The sequence below is a fragment of the Typopeltis vanoorti genome, chromosome 5 (assembly GCF_054136105.1).
Source record: "Typopeltis vanoorti isolate ZY-2024b chromosome 5, IOZ_Tvanoo_1.0, whole genome shotgun sequence".
Classification (NCBI taxonomy): domain Eukaryota; kingdom Metazoa; phylum Arthropoda; class Arachnida; order Uropygi; family Thelyphonidae; genus Typopeltis; species Typopeltis vanoorti.
The window spans coordinates 59,875,917-59,898,899 of NC_143553.1; the positions used below are offsets into that span (position 1 = coordinate 59,875,917).

General features: G+C 36.2%; 2 protein-coding genes across 2 annotated transcripts in view; one reads left to right on the top strand and one right to left on the bottom strand.

Moving 5' to 3' along the window:
- LOC150106455 (disintegrin and metalloproteinase domain-containing protein 28-like) overlaps positions 1-22,983 on the bottom strand; it is a 144,566-nt gene that overhangs the window by 110,610 nt on the left and 10,973 nt on the right. The gene's annotated exons all lie outside the window — the stretch shown is intronic.
- The window catches only part of LOC150106457 (solute carrier family 68 member 1-like), an 89,543-nt gene continuing 82,046 nt past the window's right edge, over positions 15,487-22,983 (top strand). The window contains exon 1 of the mRNA XM_090393138.1: positions 15,487-15,577. The gene's annotated coding sequence lies outside the window, so the exon portion shown is untranslated. The remainder of the gene's footprint in view (positions 15,578-22,983) is intronic.

Here is a 22,983-nt window from a genome sequence, read left to right on the forward strand (position 1 = left end):
GACCGTAGAATCCACATTATTTCAGACATTGAATACGAATGTTAGGGACCACGAGATGGCGGCACTTGTTGAGCCGTCTCTCTTCGCTGGTGCCGCTTAATTAGTAGCCTTTGGCCAGCTATCTCTGATTGGGTACCAGTGGAGATTGAACTGCCCACTCAGTCTCCAAAAGTTAGATAAGGCTAAAACGGCCTCGCCTACTCCCTATATATGGGAATAAAAAGGCGTTAGCTGATTTTTTATTTGATTTGGTTTATTTTGGATTTAATTAATATTTATTCTGCATTTGTTAGTATAATACACATAATGATGCCAAGAAAACTTGAATCCGAAGTTAGCAAAAGAAAACCTCTCAGAGAAAAGGAAAAACAGCTAAACAGTCCAAATGGGACAATTTTGTCTTTCTTACGTTCTTCTGAAAATGAAGAATTTCTTATACCTGAAGTTGTATCCCAAACTTCTCGGAATGAAAGCGAAACACTGGTATCAGTATCAGGAAGAGACGAAAGTGAAAATGAACATCAAAATAATGTGGAAAACATAGGAGAGAAAGAAGTAAATGAAACAAATCAAGAGGATTTTGAAGAAATGTTTTAATCAGAGGCTGTGCTTACCAGCAAACAATCTATCTCTTGTCCTACCGATATAAAAGTGTGGTCAATTAGTATTAGAAAAAAATATAAATATGCCTCAGAATGTTGGTAAAATCAAAAAATTTAAAAAAAGAATACACAGAACGCAGTAGAATATATCAGAAATGTAAATGAATCACATTTTCATAAAAAGGCGAATGGAACAAGATCAGGATCGTTCTACTGAGCATATACGAGCGATGTGAACATATCACAAAAGAAAATGAAGTTCCGTAAATAGTCAAATTGATGAAACAAATACAATCTGAAGAAAATTATTAGAGAGAGGGGTTTAAAAAAGAATAATAGCTATCATTAAGTTACAAAGTAAACTACAGCTAGCATTTAGAGGCAATACAAATGATATTTTTTTCTGATTCTTGTGGAAATTATTTATCGTGTTTGCATTATTAAAGTGAATTTCATGATTTTTTTTAAAACATCACATGAAAATGTACGCCAACAGGTGGTTCTGGCAGATCAAATTATCTTTCTTACCACACTTGTGATGAATCATAGCGATAATAGCTAAAAAAACAAGAAAAATATCAACAAAAAAAATCAGCTAACACCTTTTTATTCCCGTATATATAGGGAGTAGGCGAGGCCGTTTTTAGCCCTATCTAACTTTTGGAGCCTGAGTGGGCAGTTCGATCTCCACTGGTACCCAATCAGAGATAGCTGGGCCAAGGCTATCACTAATTAAGCGGCACGCAGTGAAGACTGACGGCTCAACAAGTGCTGCCATCTCGTGGTCCCTAACACTCGTATTTAATGTCTGAAATAATGTGGGTTCTACGGTCGATTTTCTTGAGTTTACGGGACGAAAAACCCACTTGCCAGAGATCGACTAACTCGGGAACTGGTCGGAAAAAAGCTTAGAAAAATTTCCTCTAGTCGCCGACTAGACTCGAAATCAAGTCTTCCTTCGTGCGGCCAAGCGCTGTGTTGTGCAAATGCCGCATCCACTGAGCTACACAGACCTACTCAAGAAAAATATTAATATCAGAAATTAAGGAAGTTGCTTATTTTGCAATAATACTTGATTCAACGCAGACGTTAACAATAATGACCAATGGCAGATAAAAGATGGTTTCAGGACTGTACAATGTTAGTTATGAGGATTGGCTGAGGGAATGTGGACTGCAAAGTTTGGTAGGTGAAGGAGAGGAGATATGATTGAGACTTAAACTGTTGAGAAGTAGTTACAGGGTTGACACTGGGGAGGTCTTTCGCTTGGTGAAACAGCGGGAAGGAGAGAGGAGAAGGGGCATCGCTGGAAGTTATAAAAGGAAGCTGTGAGCAAGAGGGTGAGGAGTGGTTTCTTTGCATGGAGGGGTGGTTGAACTGAACTGTGAAATGCATTGTCTGATAGAGTGGTGAGAGCAAGAACGATCAATGAGTGGTATAACAGACTGTGTTTCCTAGGAAACACCTCTCATGGTGAGTCTTTTGACTCCATGGAGGCCCGAATAATAATAACTAGCTATTATATTTAGGTACATTACCCCAAATTCTGACATTGCAATCTCCACCTCCTCCCTCAATCTACCATCAAGAACCCTTTCTAGGATCTTCATTGTGTGGGACATCAACTTTATTCCTCTGTAATTTTTACAGTCTTGTGCATTCCCTTTACCCTTGTAGATGGGAACAAGAGTACTCTCCCTCCATTCCTCGGGTATATTTTCCTGTTGGCAAACTTTCATGAACAGGTCCCACAGCAGGTCAATTCCCTCTTCCCCCATTGCATTCCATGCCTCCACTGGAATTCTGTCGGGGCCCACCGCTTTTCCATTTCTCATCCTCTTCATGGCCTCCGTCACTTCCATTCTACTGATGTTCTGCACCATCCCCTCAGAGGGCTGCCCATCTCCTCTGTGAGTCCTTGCATTTTCCTCATTCAGAAGTCCCTCAAAGTATATTTTCCATCTAAAATTATGAACTATTAAATTCATAATATAAAAATTAGAGGCTGCTGTAAACTTTGTGAGTTCCTGTTTTACAGTTTTATCAGAAACATTTATCAGGTTCATCAGTATTACACAACATAATTCCTTATATTTAGAAGAGTAAATAAAATAAATCAACTAACGCCTTTTAAGTAGGCGAGGCTTTATTATCCTATCTAGCTTTTGGAGACTGAGTGGGCAGTTTAATATCCAACAGTAGCCAATCAAAGATAGATGACCCATGTCTATCTATGATAGATAGACATGGGTCATCTATCAGAGATAGATATGGGTCATATCTATCTCTGATAGATATGATGACTAATTATAGGCAGCCATCGATGAAGAGGCTGGCAAACAAGTGCTGCCATCTCTTGGTACTTAACCCTAAAAGGATATGTTACTGTCTGAAATAATATGGGTACTACGGTCAATTTCCTTGAGTTTACTGGAAAAAAACCCCGCCTGCCCGTGCCAAAGATCGACTAACTCGGGAACCGGTCGAAAATAGGTTTAGAAAAAGTCCTCCAGTCGGCGACTAGACTTGAACCTAAGTCTAATTTCAAGTGGCCAAGTGCAGAGGACTTCCACTGAGCTGCACGTCCTTTATTCAGGTAGTATTTAAAAAAAAAAAAAAAATTAGAAGAATTATCTTTGGAGATAAAAATGTGCAGAGGGCAAAGCTATGATAACGCTGCCAATATGAAACCTGTCTATACAGGTTTACAAGCTGGCTGAAAAAACAGTCTCTCTGCACATTATATACCATGTTCTAGTCATTCCTTAAATTTAATTGGCAACTATGCCGCGGAAGCAGTGCAATATTTTTGTTTTATTCAAAATGTATATACCTGTAATTACTTTTCAAGTAATTACCGGTAGTGAAACGAGGTAATTACCTCGTTTCACTTAGAAAAATTAAGTGTAACGAGGTGGTCCGCAAGAGCTGACGCTATACTGGCTTTGAAACGTGGATATAAACAAATTAAAGAGGCATTACGTGAAATATCCATTTCTCCTCATGAAAAACCTATTTCTAAATTAGAGAGCTCATCATTAGCTAAGCATTTCGACAATTCAGAAACAGCAATTTTAACAGTTGTGTGGGACAAAATTGTACAACGAATAAATGCTACTAGTAAATCTCTACAAGATCCCGATATGGATTTGTTATTGGCTAATAATTTGTTACAGTCTTTAGTTGGTTTTATTTTTGATATAAGAAATAGTTTTATTGCTTTAAATGAAGAAGCGACTTTTATTAACAGACGAGATAAAATTTAAAGAGAAGGAAAGAGTGAAAAAACGAAAAAAAAAAAAAATGTGTGACGAAGTTTCACAATCTAACAATGAGATTATATTACATGGGAAAGAAAGAAAATTTCACTGTTAATACTTTTGATGTCATTTGCAATAAGAAAATTTTTGAAATTAATGAAAGAGCAAAAAGCTATTTAGACATTAGATATGTTTGACATTTTTTGAAGACATCTATAGATCAAGACAATTACAAGACTAGTATTAACAAAATTTTACAAACTTATAGGACTGACATTGACTCACAAAAATTTATTGATAAAGTTAAGCAATTTTTAATAATGATAAAAGGATTTAAAATTCTTCGATTAAAAATATGTACAAATTAATGTATAAATAACAGATGGGTTAAGGTCTACTTTTCAACGTAGAAACAATTTTAAAAATATTTTTGACGATGTGTATTTCAAACGCAAGTGCTGAACGCTCATTTTCAGTTCCGAAACTGAATTAAAAAAATATTTAAGAAGCAACTTGCACCAAAATAAAACAAGTGACCTGTCGTTATCATGTTGAATGGACTCGATTAATTATGATAGCTATATTTAATATAGCTATCATAATTAAACTATAGATATATTTGCTAAAACCAAAGCCAGAAAAAAAAAAAATTTTAGTTATTAATCCTTTCTTTTAGGCTTACACGGTGATCCGAATACATTTTGGAAAATTATGGAGACAACTACCGTTTTATTTTATTTTATTTTTTTTCACCAGAGGTCAGGCCAATAATTGTTGTAACGGTTGGTCAGTAACTTTAACAAACCATGTAAATTGTAGTGCAGCTTGTTTCTCCGTGTATAGTATATATGCTCCAGAAGATGACCTTGATATATGAGTCGAAACGTCGAATGTGGATTTTGGTTTATATTAAATTAAAGTTTTACTCAAACACGGTAGTTGTCTCCATAATTTTCCAAAATGTATTTAGTTATTAATTTTTTTAATTTAAATTTGAAGCGATTTATTTTTATACTTTTTTAAATACAGATATATGTATACCAATGTTGTGTTATTTTTATTTTATTAAAATGAGTTATTACAGAAATGTCGACTTTTATTTTCAATAAACTAAAAAAAAATAAAGTATGAATTTGATTAACTGAAATAGATTTGTTCTTTTGAGGTCTCATAATAATGATGCGCCTAAGGGTCCCCAGAAGTATAAATCCGACCCTGATTTACCTTGTTTCAAAACACAGTTGTGGGATTATATATGTAATTACTGAAGTCACAATAAATAAAATACATAGGTCTCAGGGGGGAAAATATAGAAGGTTTTGCCTTTTTAAAAGAGAAAATTTAATTTATCTTTAGATCATTTTAAGATGACAAAATACTGAAATTAAAATCTTGCATTAATTTAACTTTTCTTAAATTCTGAAATGCGTAGTAAAAAATAAGCCTCTGAAAGTTTCGTGCATTTCTTATGCAAAATGCACAGGTATTTTGATGGGGAAATTACATTCCCAACCCAACAAATGCTTGTGTTATCCGCTGAGTGACAATCAGCATTTTTATTTATTTATTTTGTGTTCAAAACCTAAGGAAGAACACTATTTCTGAAGATCTGTAGTAGCGGAGGGATACGAATAGGATGCAGTGTATCATACAATTGCAGCTGTATCTAAAGAGCAAAACACTCCATCTTGCAGTTGTGCTGTGGAGGGGACAAACTGGCAGTCTTGCTTCACGTTTATTTCGTAATTAATGGTTACAATCCAATCCCGGCGGAAATCGTTCGAAAAAAAGTATGTTCGGCGTCATCATTTCATATGTCAGAAAGGAGTGTCATCAGGCCTACATAGTCGGTTTGGTGGCCACTGGATATCACTTTGAATAAGACAAGAATTTAATACACAAGTTCTGAACTGCTGATCATGTGTCACTCTGTAACAGCTGGAGATTTTATCAATAACAACATTAAAAAAAGCAATTTGTACACCTAATTAGTAAACCTGACAGACATATCGAGTGTCTCACAGTTCGATTTCGGAAGCCCATATTTTGAACTCTCTCTCCCTCTGAACAAGAGATTACTTAAAGACGAAAAGCAATAAACAAATGAATTATTCAATAGAAAAAAAAAAAAAAAAGACTTGGATTCGATTCTCGTCTTGACAGGAGAAATCTTCATTGAGATTTTTAACTTCAAGTTAGTTGCCAGTCATATACGCCAGTAGCAGCGTATTTCCTTCTCGGAAACTAGAAATTTTAGTCCCTCAAAACAAGCAAATTGACTAGAAACACACGCAATTTACAAGCGTAAGTACTGTACACGGCTGTATGCAGAGTGGACTCCAGCGAAGTATCGAGGTGTCATATAATAATTTTTTTGTGGTAAGTCATATATATTTCAGTTCAAACTTCATTGGCTTATCATAACACAGCAAGTAAAAAAAAAAAAGGCAGATATGAGTCCTTGGACTCCTTGACGGTGTCAAGTAATAAATCTTTTATTATTTTATTATCAATATTTCATACCATATATTGGTAAATAATGTTTTACCAGCTATGTTGTAATAAACCATATACATTAGTTAATATATTTAACTAATGGATAAATGTAAATACGTGTACAGTGATTCCATGCGCCTAATCATTGACTGATTTGTATTAATATTATTTAAATTATTCAAAACTGGTATTAAGATTTTCATCCCCAACTAAAACTGCCAAATCTAAAAAATAAATAAATACAAATAAAATAAAATAAATTCCTGAGTTTGCTTTACTGATAGTGAACAGCTTGTAAGCTGAAAAGTTTAATGTCAGTTGTATTAAGGTTATTTAATAATACGTGTATACTCCTATATCGAGACAATGATCAGCAGCAAAAAACTTAAGTACTCAGCCTAAGGTGGCCGCCTGGAGAGCATTCCTGCCCTCTAACCTACGGACTGCGGTTTGAATTCTTACGTGGGCACGCAGGAGAGAACTTTATCTCCGGTATGAGACCACATCTCCGCTTCCTGGAGACCTGAAGTGGCATGAAAATGTTCCATGTTTGTTCTCTGGGAAGAATTTCAGGATTGTGTTAAAAATAATAAATTTAAAAAAAAAAAAAAAACACCCATGATACTATTGCACTTAAGGTTTAAAACCATTCGTGGGTAGGAGTCGCATAAAAAAAATGACAGTAAATTAACAAATATGCTTGTCTGACATCCAGAATAAAAATAAGAAATTTAAAAAAAAATCTCCAATTAAATATCAGTAAACGTGATCAAGCAAGTATTTAACCAAGGAGCAGTCCTACTTGAACTGAGTCATGTATTCAGTTAAGCGGTAATTAAGAACTGTACATGTATTTAGGTAACTGGAAAGACTAATCCATCCATTGTTCTAAGTTGACTTACCACTACATAATATCTACAGTTCTTGTTATGAATATTTTTGGATATGTGTGAAGATCATACTTTTATGTGAAGTTTGTCTTACGCCATCAGACGTCGCATGCTCAAACTTCCTACTGAAAAATTTGGTAGTACTATTCATTTGACAATGCTGTGTCTAGCAGAAGTATATACAGTTACCACTGCTATTTATTTTTGAAAAAGACTGGTTTAAAATATATATATATATATATATGCTCTTTGTCTTATTTCACTGAATAATTTCATTAAACATCATACTAAAATCAAACATTTTCTAAAGATACAAATTGTTTGCACAAATAATTAATGCAGCGATGTCTAGCCATGATACATTTAACATGTAAGCTGATAGGAACGGAACGTCATGATGTATTTGTTACTACACTGGTATCGTATTCGTCAAACAGGTGCTCAGGGCCCACAGTCGCCGAGATTAAGCGTAATATTTTAAAAATTATCAAATGAAAAATGACTGATGACTAACATCTTAGTGGTTCCCAACCTACGACCCATAGCGTAAAACAACACCCGTTGCAATATATAACACGTCAATCCAGTAAATTTATAAACTGAACAAGGAAATGACTGCAATCACAAAAATGTGAGTTTAGTAATAGCATTCTTGAATAGTGACACTATTCATTATCATAATATGTACTGTTATAATATCATTATCATAACAACTGCACTGACGCCGTATTGACGATGCCTTTAATTAGAAAGAACAGGGTTCGAATCTTGTGTAAGATATGAAGAATCTTTAGTAAATAGCCATTTATAAAGGACGAAAATGTGTACTAGACATGTGTACAGTAAAGCGTGGAAACTCTCTTTACAATCTAATGTAAAGAGAGTTTCCACACTTTACTACAAAAGGAGCATCAGAAGAACAAATAGCACGAGTTATGCGCAAGTATAATCTACGCCATTTTCAAAGTAATTTCGAAATTCTTTTCTACAGCACCAAGGGTGATAAACTAATCCCCTTCCTTCTTGCCCGTGTCTATGAAATACTACTCGTGTTGACCGTTATTTTAAGCAGGCAGCCGCTATATTGAAATTAGAATCCTAATTCATCAATCACATCAGGACTACAAATTCCTGGAATCGGATACATCTGGACTTGCGTCCCATGCCATTGATACCAGATACAAAGTTGTTTGGAACCAAACCAAGATTCTGCACTCCAGTAGATGTCAATTTGATAACTGTTTCTTGTGAAACTTGACGACACCGTCCAAATCCCAATCGTTCTTAACCGCATGCCCATCTTAAAGTTTTGGGAAGTAAATCATGACTGGTTATTTATTTATTTTGTAATAATGGATAATTATTAGAACCATTTATTTGAATTACAAAAGCTAACAAGAATTTTTCTTGAACTCGGTGTATTTTCCTGTTTAGTCAGATGTGACTTAAATCAGTAATAATACTGTGTCTATGTTTGAATTACTGTCAATCGATCGGATGATGTCCTTGTAACAAGGAATAAATATATAGCGATCAATAAAATCTAATGAGAATTTTGCATTATCTTTAACAGTTATTAACAAAATGTGAAGAATCTTGCGAGGAGCTTTAACAGAGGCCAAGTTAGCTGATCTCATGCGTGGGAGAAGGGTTTTTCCTCAAGCAAAAACAGATAAAAGAACACTTAACAGACAACATTAGTCTCAGAGCCAGTATATATCTGTTACTTAGGCTGCAAATCCAAAAACAGTACCTAGAGCCACTTTTGGCAAACGCGTTGTAAACATAATTTTGCATCATTTTACATATTTTGCCATTAAAATTAGGGAAAAGAGTTACAAAACAGAACTGATGTTGGCGAATATGTCACCCTTAAACAAGCACTATTTTGCCGCTCCAAAATTCAAGAAAAAAAAAAAAAAAAGGAGATTTTATGGTTGAGATACAATTTTGCTGGGATCTTCCACCCTTCAAAACTTGCTGCGCCTTAGTGACTTATGACGGCCTTGGTTAAAATATGATATCGGAATTATGGAATGTAAATGATGAGGATAGAATGAGAGTATGTGGACTGCATGCACTGGTAGACAGGAGAAAATGGGGTGACATGATAGAGGTCTATAAACTTCTGAAAGAGTATTATATGATATCGTTAATGAACATTTTCGTAATATGGAAGGTGGGAGAGGACAAGGGAGCATCCGTGGAAGTGGAGTTTCTGTGCAGTTAAGAAAGGGATGAGAGATATATTTTTTTTCTCACAGAGTAGTTGAGTGGAACAGTTTGCCTGTTGAAGAGATAAGTGCATCCAGTGCGAATAAGTTTAAAAGGTATGACAGGTGATGTGGGTGATTTATAGCCTCCCTCGATGAGTCTTTTACTCCTTGGAGGTCTCTGATAATAATTAAGAGGTCCAACCGAAACGACAAATTTTAATAATGTCCTAAATACCGAATTTCATTAAATTCGATCAAGTCGTGGCGGAGGTATTTTGGTTTTGAATCGTTTTGACAATACAAACGAAATAAATTTGATAATTTTGACAACTATAGCGAAAAAGGAAAAAAAAAATTCAAATCGTTCTATCGTAAAAATAAATAAATAAAACTTCGTCTAGGACTAGTCTAATGCTATTACGAAATACACCGATTCATGTATTTCGTGATCATTTACATATATATACTGTATATGTACAGTATACAGTAGTTGTGGCTTCTAAGCTATAATTTTGAAAAGCTTCCCCCCCCCCTTTCTCTAGTGAGTAAATTTTTAGATTATATCTGTAGTTAGGCAAGGCCCCCCCTCGTGATGTGAAATCCTCAGTTGTAGCTTGTCTAGCTTATGCGAAAATCTGCTCCTACCTACAAGAACGTGCCTAACTTAGTATTTAGCAATGGGCACGGTAATACAGTAATTTTCGTCGTTAAACCAGTACTAAGTTCAAATGTGCATGATATAGTTTTTCATTATAGCTCATATTCGCAAAATGATTGGACATATTCCCCCCCCCCCCCCCATAACTGGATGTTTTTTTTTTTTTTTTTTTTTTTTTTGCAAAAGGATTCGGAATAATAATAAGCCAGCCGAGAACGCTGCAAGTCAGTTATATTTGGCTGACTGTTTTAATTGTTGGGAATGAAATTACACTCCAAATTAGAGCACTAACCATATCAACAGAGACAATAATATCACTAATAAAAATAATGACAGTCAAGTTGTTGTTCCTAAACTGAAGCCACGCCTTTCTGCTTTCTCAATACTTGACTCACTTAAGAGATTTTTTATTTTTTTTAATGACATTTCTGCAATGCAAAAGTAATACGTAGTGCAATATCTATAAAAAGCTATATTCGGAACAAAATTAAAATAAATAAAAAATAATAAGATGACCTCTTGACTGTCGACGAATCATATTACGATAAAAACTTCTGTACAATGAAGTCTTAGTCGATTTATACTGAAATTAGACAAATATAAAAAGCAGGTGTAATGACAGTTTATGCTAACTTGGGGATTAAAATTAGTTGTTTAATAGCAGTAGCTTACTGGAAATGAAATTTCCCAATATAGGAAAAATCTGCAAAGCAAATAAGGAAGGACGTACATGTACACGTTTATAGTTTTGAAAATCAAGTACTGTATAAATGAATTTCGAAAGAAGCTCGGAGAAGTTCACTTTCAAATATGTTGAGTATTAGGTTCAGTTGAAATCACGGCTACGAGACAAGTATTGAATCTGTTAATTCACCCCAACACAGACAAAGTACTTAAAAAGCCTAACTCTGCTATATCCACACGAGATGACCATACATTGAGCTGAAATATTCTTCTTTGTCCTACGCGGGATTCAAACCGTGTATTTCCAAACGAAAAAGATATGTTGTATAGTATTTGCGATTGCGCTTCGAATCATCAAAATCGTGGGAAAATCAGGTGGGGGTTGAATTTAATTTTATTAATGTGTGCATTATCTCCTTTACTTTTTATTATTATTAGTAGTAGTAGTATCATTATTATTATTTGAGACCTCCAGGAAGTCAAGAACTCATTGAGGGAGGCTATAAACCACCCAACCCACCTACCTTTAAATACATTTCTTTAAATTCACTCACATTAGATGCACTCACAGCCCCTAAAGGCAAACTATTCTACCCACTCACCACTCTGTGAGAGAAAAACCTAGTTCCTACCCCTTTCTTGACTGCGAACAAACTTAACTTCCATGGATGCCCCTGTGTTCTCTCCCCATCTTCCACATAACGAAAAATTTCATCAGAAGATATCCTATAACACCCATTCAAAAGTTTATAGATCTCTATCATATCACCCCTCATTCTCCTGTTAACCAGAGTTTGTAATCAACATACTAACAATCTGTTCTCATAATCTAAATTACATAATACCGATATAATCTTTGTAACTCTTCTTGGCACCCTTTGCACAGCTTCCTTATCCCCTTGGAACCCAGTAGACCAAATCTACGTCCAATAATCCAGGTATGACTTTATCAAGAGGCAAAATGACTTCCTTATCCTTACATGTCAAGGCTCGCTTCAATATTGCAATTATCCTCTGAGTTGTATTTGCAACTTTTGCTATGTGACCTTTGAACTTCAAATTCCTATCCACCATTACGCCAAGATCCCTAGCCATCAGTTTCTTGTTGCATAACTTCGCCAATATAATATGCCGCTGGAAATCTCATCACGCCAAACTGCAAAACTTTACACTTGTTAACATTAAACTGACACCCATTTTCGTTAGCCCAAATTTCCAGCCTATTCAAATCATTTCGTAAGTGCTGGATAACAGTAGCATCCCTGATTGCCCTGCCTATCTGCGTCAAACAACTGCACATCTATTAGACCCTTTCTAATGTCATTAATAATGTACAGATTGAACAACAATGGGCCAAGGACTGAACCTTGAGGTAACAACCACTGGTCACCTTAAATCTGGTAGATTCACATCCACCTCATATCACTTGATATCTGTCTGTAAACCATCCACTGATCCAAGTCAAGAGTTTATATTCCAATCCCATATTCTCCAGTTTATGCAACAGACTTTCATGTAATATATTAAAAATAATAATAAATCACATATGAAACATATTGACTGCAATTTACAAGTGCAGATTTGTGCAATTTGCAAATGGCTACTTTGTTTATAGTTATTACAGTTTGTAATACTATAAATTTATTAACAATCACCTTAACGTTATTGTTATGAAAGTCTGTTGCATAAACTGGAGAATATGGGATTGGAATATAAACTCTCGACTTGGATCAGTGGATGGCTTACAGACAGATATCAAAAGTGATACAAGGTGGATGTGAATCTACCAGATTTGCAGAATTTCAGAGAAAGTTGCATTATTTGCAATATCAGCAGTCTGCACTTCTAAATTACATCTAATCCCCTGCTTTTAGGACTTGATTCACTTCTTTTTTTTTTTTAGTGAAATAGTAAAAAACTAATCGATAACTAACTGATCGAAATCGGTTAAATGATGAAGCGTGTGTCTTCCTTCTTTCCAATCTCTCCCTTCAGTTTGCTCAGATCGTGTAAAAATTCTCAGTGGTGTAGAAGTGTGTTCGGGAGAAGCAATCCGACGATCCTCCATTTTATTTCAGTCCGATTTAGCTAAAATTTTCTTAAGAAATGTTGATTTAAGAATGATGATCTGTTGAGCAATAATGTGTAAGGTGTCAGTGAAGTAGGTAAACCAACCTATCCCTTACAATTCGTCATTTTGCCAGAGCTGAAATTCTTAGGAGAATAAACAATGAAGAAACATAACTAATATACCAAAGTTGATGGAAATCGGTTGAACGATTGGAAATACCGAGAGGAGAACGCAACTACTTCAAACCATTCCTCCCCCCTTTAATTTTTCGAGAGATTTAGCTGGATTTTTAGGGTGTCTGAAGCAATGAGAAATAAATATTTTAAATTTAGTTAAGAGGAATGACCTGTAGAGATGTCTATGAAAAAAAAAACTTTTTTTTTTTTTTTTCAGTAGGGAGTCGTTATTGTCGATATTTTCAAATCTAGACTTCATTTTTTTTCTGTAATTTCTATTTTTAATCTAGACTAAAATTAGTCCATCTAATCTTTCATTAGCTGGAATCAGAAGTATGGTAGTATGTGTCCTTCGAATAAAACTGGCGGACGATAATATTCAACATAATGTTAAATCTCTATAGTGGTTGGCCACTGCCATTTGTATTACATACAAGCACACAGTGAGGGAAGATAATTGCGATATTGGTTCACTATGCGCAATTAAAATAACTGATGCCCACTGAGTAAATACAGTGAAGTCAGTGGCGCAGTGAAAAAATATTTTGGTCTTCATGTAAAGATTATGTATTATCCGCCAGTGCGGCGGATAAACAGAATGATGAAACGAATACTCCATGTTCGCTTGCAAATCTTAGAAAGGATTATCAGGATATTGAAATGAATTTTTACACATCACGTCGAGAAACAATCTTGTGACCTTAACTCAGATCCGGCAGTACACGGGGGCCATCCATGTAGGATATTCTGAAAAAAATGTATAAGACAGAAAAACGAACTTTTCTCCTCATTTTTAAAATTGGAAAATTTCTTTTTTGGTGGAAAATCTCTGAATTAAATGTGTGCGTACACACACACACACACACACACACACAGTGCAAATAAAGGAAAGATATTCAAAATTAGAGAATACGCAATTTTCCCATAAATAGTGTTACAACTACCGCACAGGTCAGCGCTGCCCACAGGATTGCGGGAGTCCGGTTCCGTTACTGGCGATGTGCGCAGCCACAATTCGGGTATTTATCAGTAGAGAGAGAGAGAGTTATTGTCTACCTGTACGGGTTAATATACAGTGGGGAGATTATGAGAACCGTACAGCTGTAATAGCGCTTCGCAAGGTGGAATGCAGCCACGTGTACATCAGGTGTTATACTGATGATTAACTGATGACCTTGGGGTGAGAGCCTATTGTCGTTCTACTGGACACTTACTAACACCACGACTTACGGCTGAGGGCGATTAAATCAAAGGCCCTTCTCCGGCAGTACACGAACATAAGAAATATCCTCTTCACAGATGTGAAGATTTTCACCATTGAAAAGTCGTTTAGCCGCCAAAACAATCAGGTATATGCTCCTTATAGTCGCACAGCACATGCTATAGCACCCAGGATTCAGAGATCACCCCACTTCAGTGATGGTTTGGTGGGGATGAACGTATCAGGAAGTATCCCAGTTGCATTTCTGTGACAAAGAGAGGGTTAAAACCTCTGCCAAAGTGTATCAAGATACCGTGTTGAAACCTGTGGTACGGTTCCTGAACACCTTGTTTCAGGATAGGCAGCTGACCTTCCAGCAGGATTCGGCCCTTGCACACAAGGAGAGGTGCATTTGATCTTGTTAAACTCCACCTCGCACCAGATGGCGTCAAACTCACTGCCACATGAAAATGTATTACTAGCGTTGCAGTAATAGGCTTCAAACAACAAGATTCATATGTGTGGAAGAAGAGACAAACAAAGTTAAACACTAAGCTAGCGGTGTACGAGATAGTTGATAAAAACAATTCATCAAAAGTTGATCAACTGTTTTTTTTCTAACTCATATGAGAGGGAGGAAAAATGGGATGTGAACAGATGATATGGCCGCTGAAACTGGATTGGGGATGAAAGATAGCAAATTAGAAACAATTAATATTTTGACTGGCTGATGCATTTAGGAGTACTTGAGATTATCGAAAAGTAAGACCTAATCAAATCAGCTCGACAAATGAGATATAGGAGAAAGTTGTTGATAGGAATCTAGTCATGAAATACTAATTGTGTTAGACTGTTATAACACCTGATGTACATTGTTTTCTGGTATGTTAGAAAATGATAAACAACGAACTGTCTATACATATTGATCACATAAGAGATGTTCAAAATATTAATATTGTATTCCTCGACAAATAAACACGACTAAAAGGGCAGGGTTACTGGGCTGTCTCTAAAAATCCAGGAATCAGATTTTGCGTATCTCTCTCCCCTGTTTTTTTTTATTATTATTATTATTTAAAAAATGTTTGTCTGGAATTCGTGGAAAGTAATTCAAATGTTATGTATTTTTCATAAGAGCCGATTTTGGAAACAAACGATCACAGTTCGTGCTGTATGATGACGGACAGCAAACTGAGAGCTACTGATCTTTCACTCGTGTTTGTGTATTCGGCAAGGATTACTATTCTAGTATTTGTGTTCGACCGCTTAATGAAATACACGAAGAACGAAAATCTTTCTATTTCGGAAAAACTATGATAAAAGGTACATATGTATATATTTAAGCCTTTTTGAAATTTTGTTCATTTTTGTTTGAAGCAAATAATATCAATTTCGCAACAAAAAAAAAAGCTATTTTATCAATAGTCAAAGAAAACTCGGAGTTATGTATATACTGTATTAGTTTCAGTTATCTTGTGAACCGATGTGATAACCACAAGCAATAAATTTATAAAATAAGATAACACGAAAAAATTTTTCTAAAACAAAATTTTACTTAAGCATTTTACAACTAGCATATTCATAATTTTAGTTATATTGCATTCCATACTATTATAACTTTCCTTTCATTTCACTGGAATATTTCTCTTGCCAGGATATTTGAGAATAGCATTTAAGATAAGGTCTTTATCAAAAAAGAAGACATCTGAAGTGCAGCAATACAAAAGTTTACATTTTAATTTAGTAACCGATAAGTGCTGGAGAGAAAGAGAGACTGGTTTGAACGATAAAAAAAAAAAAAATAAATAAATAAATAAAAAAACACGAAGAAAGTGAATGACCGTTCGTTTCCTTCGCCACTTCAGTTCTCATGCAATTTATGGCTATAAGAAATGTTTCTAAGTGCGACGATGCGTATCTGCATTCCACTGTTCAGAACATGATGCTCGCTTGCATAAAATCACAGTGACCTTACAAATGCGAAGCTTTATAAGACCAGTGTTTTCGTTGAGCAGAAAAGATGTCAATCGAAAAGGAGTTTTTCGACTTGCATGAATTTTTTTTTTTTTCAGCATACTGGAAATACAAAAAATTTAATCAGAACTGTAAATCCAGGGTTCTGCAGTTTTAAAGGAATAATATATAAATTATTCCAACACATATTTCACTAATCTGTTATTTCATGATTATATTCTATCTAGCCAAATGAATGGAAAATTAAAATTTTATCTTAAGGGAAGGGAAAATCATCACAAGTTCTCGAATTTTCTTCGCTGCTAAAAAAAAAAAAAAAAAGGCGAAATCTAAATTATATATTTAATTCTTCAATGGGCTTAATACGCAATTCCCCCATCTCCCTTCATTTAAATCCACTAACCTTTACTGTTCAACTGTACATAAAGAAAATTTTATACCTTCGTTGGAAGGGGGGGGTACCTTCAAATTCTTTGGAGGAGTGCTTCAAGAAGTTCAAACCTAACATAATTGCATATTAAACCCTTCTGAGGACTTCTAGGTCTAATATTATACATTATCTTGGAATCACACAAGTTTGTATGTATCCCATAATAAAACATCATATGCAAAAAAAAAAAAAAAAAAAAAAAATGAACCAGGATGGATTAGCTGCAATTTGGAAGCGACTGCTTGACTAATATTTTTATTAGCCGTATTACTGTTGTTAGGTACTGCTACGTCTCCGGATCCTTTTCACATCTCATCCCCCAAGGAATCCGGGCGACCAGATCCGTGAAGAGTAATCCAAATATGGCATTATTAATACCTTATAAAGAGGAATAATAACCTCTCTATTCCTGCTTGTCACTGTGTTCTTCAATATCCCTGCTGACAACAATAGAGTATCATAATCCTCTCCACCAAGTCCTGAATTCTGTCTTTAGCAACTTCTCCAAAACCTTAATCCGAACTTCCGGCATACTGAATGATCTAATTAGAAATTTCTGTTTTAGAGAGAACTTTATGCATTAAACCATTTCGTATCCCCCCCATCTCCTCCTTTGTCACTTTTCAGAGCTAAGACTTAAATGAAACAGCTTGGTCAAAAGAGTGTTATTTCCCTTGTAAATTCTCGTAATACACGGGCTAATTCCCGTCTAATACCATGGCTGTATTTGCATTTTAAAAATATCAATATCGTAAGCTTCATCTTATTTGGTTGGTAAGGGCTTGGAATACGCTACCGTTACATGTTCTGAGTACCTTCGTGTATGTGCGTTTTCAGAGGGAGATATGATGTAAAATTGTCCTCCGTCGATGAGTCCTTGGACTACCTGGAGGAGTATAATTATGTATGCTTTAATACTTTAAATGAAAGCACAAAAAACAACATGCAAACAGGTAATTTACAAAAATGAGTGGTAACGTTTTCACGAAACTTTAAAACAGAAAGCAGTCTAAGGGAAACAGAGTAATCCCCGTATAAGATATGGAAAATGATAAAATGAAATCGTAGCTCATATCAAAACAGAAGGAAAAAAAAAACATGAATTTCATGAAACTTTAAAAACAAAATCAGTCTATTCAGTTAATTTTTTATGTTATTTTATTTTGATGAAATAAATAACTATAATAAACATCACGACTCTCTGTCTAAAATTGAAATTTTAACTAAAACATTATGAAATAACTTCATACATCACAATCCATAATCACACTCTGGGACCATAGTGTAGAAGTTAAATACGTCTAGTGGGGAAATGTGATATTAAGGAAAAATCGTTTTGCCTGCGGCTTTGTGTATAATGGCTCTACTGCATTTAAATGGTCAGGTTAGCTTTCAATGGCCGTGGGTATTTGCGTTACTGCTATTGGCTTTTGTGATGTGATTTCTTTACTTCTTACTTAACTTAAATGATCAGGTTAAATTACGAAGGGCGCAAGCCAAGTGTTTGCGTCCATTTGAGCGTGTTATTCATAGTGGCTTTTGGGATGTTAATATTTAAATGAATTAAAAACCGGCCAGAAATTAGTTTTTCGCATGATTTCTCTGAAAGTCATGGTAGATGGCTTCCTGTGTGAGCATCACCACCAATGCTGGAGTACCTCAAGGCTCTCTCCTAATACCTACTCTTTCTTCTGTACACAAATTACTTACAATAACCACTAATCCCCATACCTACCCACAAATTTGCAGACAATAGGACCACTGATCCTACTAATTTGACAAACCATGCATTTGAACATAACAATGTTGTCCTCTTCCCACTGGAGGAGAGTATGTAGATCAATGTTTAAGGTCACTTTGTGTTGCACCTGCCTTTTCTTGTGCAAAAAGAGATCCTAGCTTACCTAACCTTACTCTCAGAATACACAAATCACCATCCAAGATGAGATCACTAAGCTTGGACTAATGTTTACCTCCAGTCTTTCTTGGCATAAACATATTACCTTATATCAATAGCTTCCTCAGCATCCAAGAAACATGGCATTCTCTTTCATTTAAAAACTTATTTTACACCCAACAAACCTCTTCACTATATACAAATTCATCCATGTTTAGAAAACTGCACACGTTTGAGGTGGGCACCTAAAACCTCCCTTAAAATCCTTGATGCAATCCATTGGCTTTGCAATTAGGCTCAAAAATGATATCAGGATTGTAGAACATAGAACACTGAATTTGAAGACAAATTGAGAATTTGTAGACTGCAGTAAGAGACTTACAAACTTCTGAAAGGGTCATACAGAATTTCAATTTATGGAGGGTGGGGAAAGGACAGGGGCATCCTTGGAAGCTGAGAATGAATACCACTAAGAAGTGGATGAGGGCTTGATTTTTCTCTCATAGGGTGGTGCGGGATTGGAATGGACTGTCATTGGATGTTGTGAGTGCAAGCAGTCTGAATGAATTCAAGAATAAGTATGATAGCTGGTGTGTGTAGTATGTGGCCTCCCTCGATGAGTCCCCTAACTTCCTGGAGGTCTCTCTTAATAATAATAATAAATTATCTCTCTCAGAGACTCACTTTAACCTCTATCTCACAAATGTAGTTAACCATGGAAGTATCTATTCTACAGATACTTCCATGGTTACTGCCCCAGTGAATTTGCAACCATCATTCCTCCGCTTTGTGTTGCACCTGTTAATACAAGAGTTGCAGCTGCCCAGCACCCATTTATTGTGCAACTGCAAACACACCAAACCTGCTATTCATTCTCTTCTATTCCATCCACCTTGGAGGTAAGATGTTAACAACAACTTGTACATGCCCTCCAATTCTGAATATTTAGAATAATACATTCATTCAGCACATGTATTATTCTAAACATGTATACAAATAGATACACTGATGAGCCAAACCTTGACTACCCAGCTTATTTCTGGCCAACCAGAATGCACAGACTAAACAGATCAGTGGTGAACATATCTTGATAATAGGATTGCTTTCATGGACATCAAGAAGTCATCTCATCTCTCCCCCCCAAACTTACCTTGAACTAACAATTCTACTTATTTTGTATGGGGTTCCCCCCCCTTCTTTTCCCCATTCCTTAGGACAGGTTGAGCCCTCCTAATGAGGGATTATGTATGTATTTTATGACTGTAGATCCATGCATGTTCACAGGACCGGATTGCCTGTTCTGAGGGATGAAAAACCCAGGTTTCCAGTTGAAAAAAACCTTCTACCTCCATATGAGACCGGTTAACTCACCTTTAATCGAAAGAGACCAGATAAAAATCAGAAAGATAAAGATAAATAAGATAAAATCAGATAAAGTCTGATTCCTGTCCATGATGTGAGGCGAACTGAGATCTTTCCAACCAAAAGACTTCACCTATATTGACTGAGCTACGGAGGCTCTTAACAATTCTATAATTGACTACACTTTTTCTTTCAGAGCAGCATGAGACTGGAACAGCCTATCCTTTAGAGTTCAAAAGTGTAGATAATGTGAATTCATCCACATTATCTATACTCCTATGTCATATGTGGCCTCTATGGATGAGTCTATGACTCCCTGGAGGTATTTTTCAGCAATAATAATAACTTCAAAGCAATTCACATATATTCTAATTATTGACATGTAAACATGTCAAGGCCAGTTTGGGGATTAATAAATAATAATAATAAAAGCAAACTGGATGAAAAACACACACTCATGCACACAAAATATACTAGCCTCGTAACATTAGCTACAATTCATCTGTAATTACAACCACATCCAGCAACAAAGTTGGGTTTTCTTGTAAATGTTGATATATGCTAACAAATCAAGAGGATGGCAATTTCAGTATACTTGCACCATCACATGTCACTCTTGTATCATAGTAGTCACTTATATATATTTAGACTGCTTGGAAAGATAAAGGAGAATAGTGTGACAGGAAGGATAGTCAGTGTGTTGCCTAGGTATGATTGTGGTGAAATGAGGCAGAGAGCAAGGATTATGAATGATATTCTGGCTGAAATGTGTGAGGAGATGGGAGTACAGTTTGTTAATGTGTGGAATGAGTTTGAGGGACGAAGTGAGCTGTATGGGAGCGATGGACTGCATTTGAGTGGTTATGGTGCGAGTCGCTTGGAGAGACTGCTGCTGGAAAGTGAAGTGAATAAAGAGAATGAATCAGATCGAGAGGGGAGTGATGTGGAAGAGCAGGAGAGTAAGACAGGAGAGATTGAAGAAGTGGAAATGAATGGGGAAGTGAGTGGTATGAGTATAGAAAATGAGAGAATGGGTGTGCAAGAGGAGCAGGGAAACGGGGAGGCTCAGGGTGGACAGGGATACACAGCGTGAGAAAGGTGGATGCTCTAAGAGGAGGTGAGAGCATGTGTAGGCAGGAAAGTAATGGGATGATCAGGGATCAAAAGGAAACAGATGGAATTGCAAAGAGTTCTAAAATGAAGAAGCAGAAAGGGAAATGGCCCCAGTCCAGCATGGAGAGATCACATCGAGTGAGTGGTATCAGTGGAACTAGCTGTAGATCCAGAAATGAGTTGTTGTGTTTGTACACCAATGCTAGAAGTATAAGAAACAAGGCAGATGAAATGGTTACACTAATTGCGTCTGTGCACCCTGAGATTGTCGGAATAAGTGAGACATGGTTAGATGAGGATGACATCCTGACAGGAATAGAGATGGAAAGGTATGATGTGTTTCGTGAGGATAGAAGGGATAAAAAGGGAGGGGGGGTGCTATTGATGATAGAGAAAGAGTTATGTCCATACAAGGTAGAGATGCAAGAGGGAAATGGGGCCAGTGGTTTTGAGGCAGTATGGTGTGAGATAGAGGTGAATAGAATGAAATACTTGGTGGGATGTTGTTATAGACCTGGTAATGTGGATGGTGGTGATAGTGAAATGTATAGTCAAATAAGCCAAGCAAATAAGAAAAGGGTGATCATTATGGGTGATTTTAATTATGGCAATATAGACTGGAATGAAGAGATAGCAACTGGAAGTAAAGAAAATGAGTTTTTGAGGGATAACTACCTCAGACAGTATGTAACAGATGGCACAAGAGGATTAAGGGTCTTGGATTTGGTCATCTCATCGGAGGATGTAATTATCAATGAGGTATCAAATCATCCACCAAATGGTGAAAGTGACCATGAGGTGATTACTTGGGTGGTTGCCAGCAGTGCAAGGACCCCTGTGAAAAAAGGGTATATGTGGAATTACAAGGGGGGTGATTATGAAGAGCTCAGGAGACAGCTTGCAGGTGAAGCATGGAATGAGGAGTTAGCTGGAAAAGAGATCAATGCAGCTTGGGGGATTTTCAAAAAATATTTAGTAGATGCAATGTCTAAATGTATACCATGGGTGAGAAGGTTAAATAAGGTAGGCGTGCGATGGATGAATAAAGAGATTAAGCATGCAATACAGAGAAAAAGGGCATTGTGGAGGCAGCATAAGAGAAGTGGAAGTAACCAATTTCATGAGGTCTACAAAGACCAGGCAAGGAGGGTGACTTGGTTGGTGAGAGTAGCTAAAGAGAGGTATGAACAGCAGTTAGCTAATGAAGCTAAAAAGAATCCTAGGGAGTCCTTTCGATATGTAGCCAGCAAAAGAAAGAATGATTATGGAAGGATGACATTGATTGGAGGAAATGGTATAAAGACAGCTGTTGCAGAATGTGTGGTGGAGATACTTAATGAGCAGTTCATAAAGATCTTTCCATCTTGTGAATGTGACTTCATGGAGAGATTAAGAGCAGTTGATGATGGGGAGGAGAGACTGACTGTAAGTGAGCAAGAGGTGTTTGGAGAGTTGAGTAAACTAGATGTAAATAAGGCTGTGGGACTTGATAATATATCACCGTGTATTCTGAAGGAATGTGCCAGAGAGTTGACACCTGCCTTGACATATTTTTTTAATACGAGTCTTGCACTCGGTCAAGTCCCTAAAGAGTGGAAGGAGGGCAAGATTGTGCCACTTCATAAAGGAGGTGATCGAACTCAAGCATCAAACTATAGGCCTATCTGTGTGTCAGGTGTTGTGGTTAAGTTGTTGGAGAAGCTTGTGAGAACTAGGATCCAGAGTTGGATTGACAACAATGGTATAATCTTTGATGGACAGCATGGATTTGCTAAAGGTGGGTCGTGTTTTAGTAATCTACTTACTTATTATAATAAACTGACTGCTTCCTTGGACAGAGGAGAAGGATACACAGTAATATACTTGGATTTCACAAAGGCTTTTGATAGAGTGCCTCATGAAAAGTTGACAGTCAAACTTGAGCAGATGGGGTTGGATATTAGATTAGTGCAT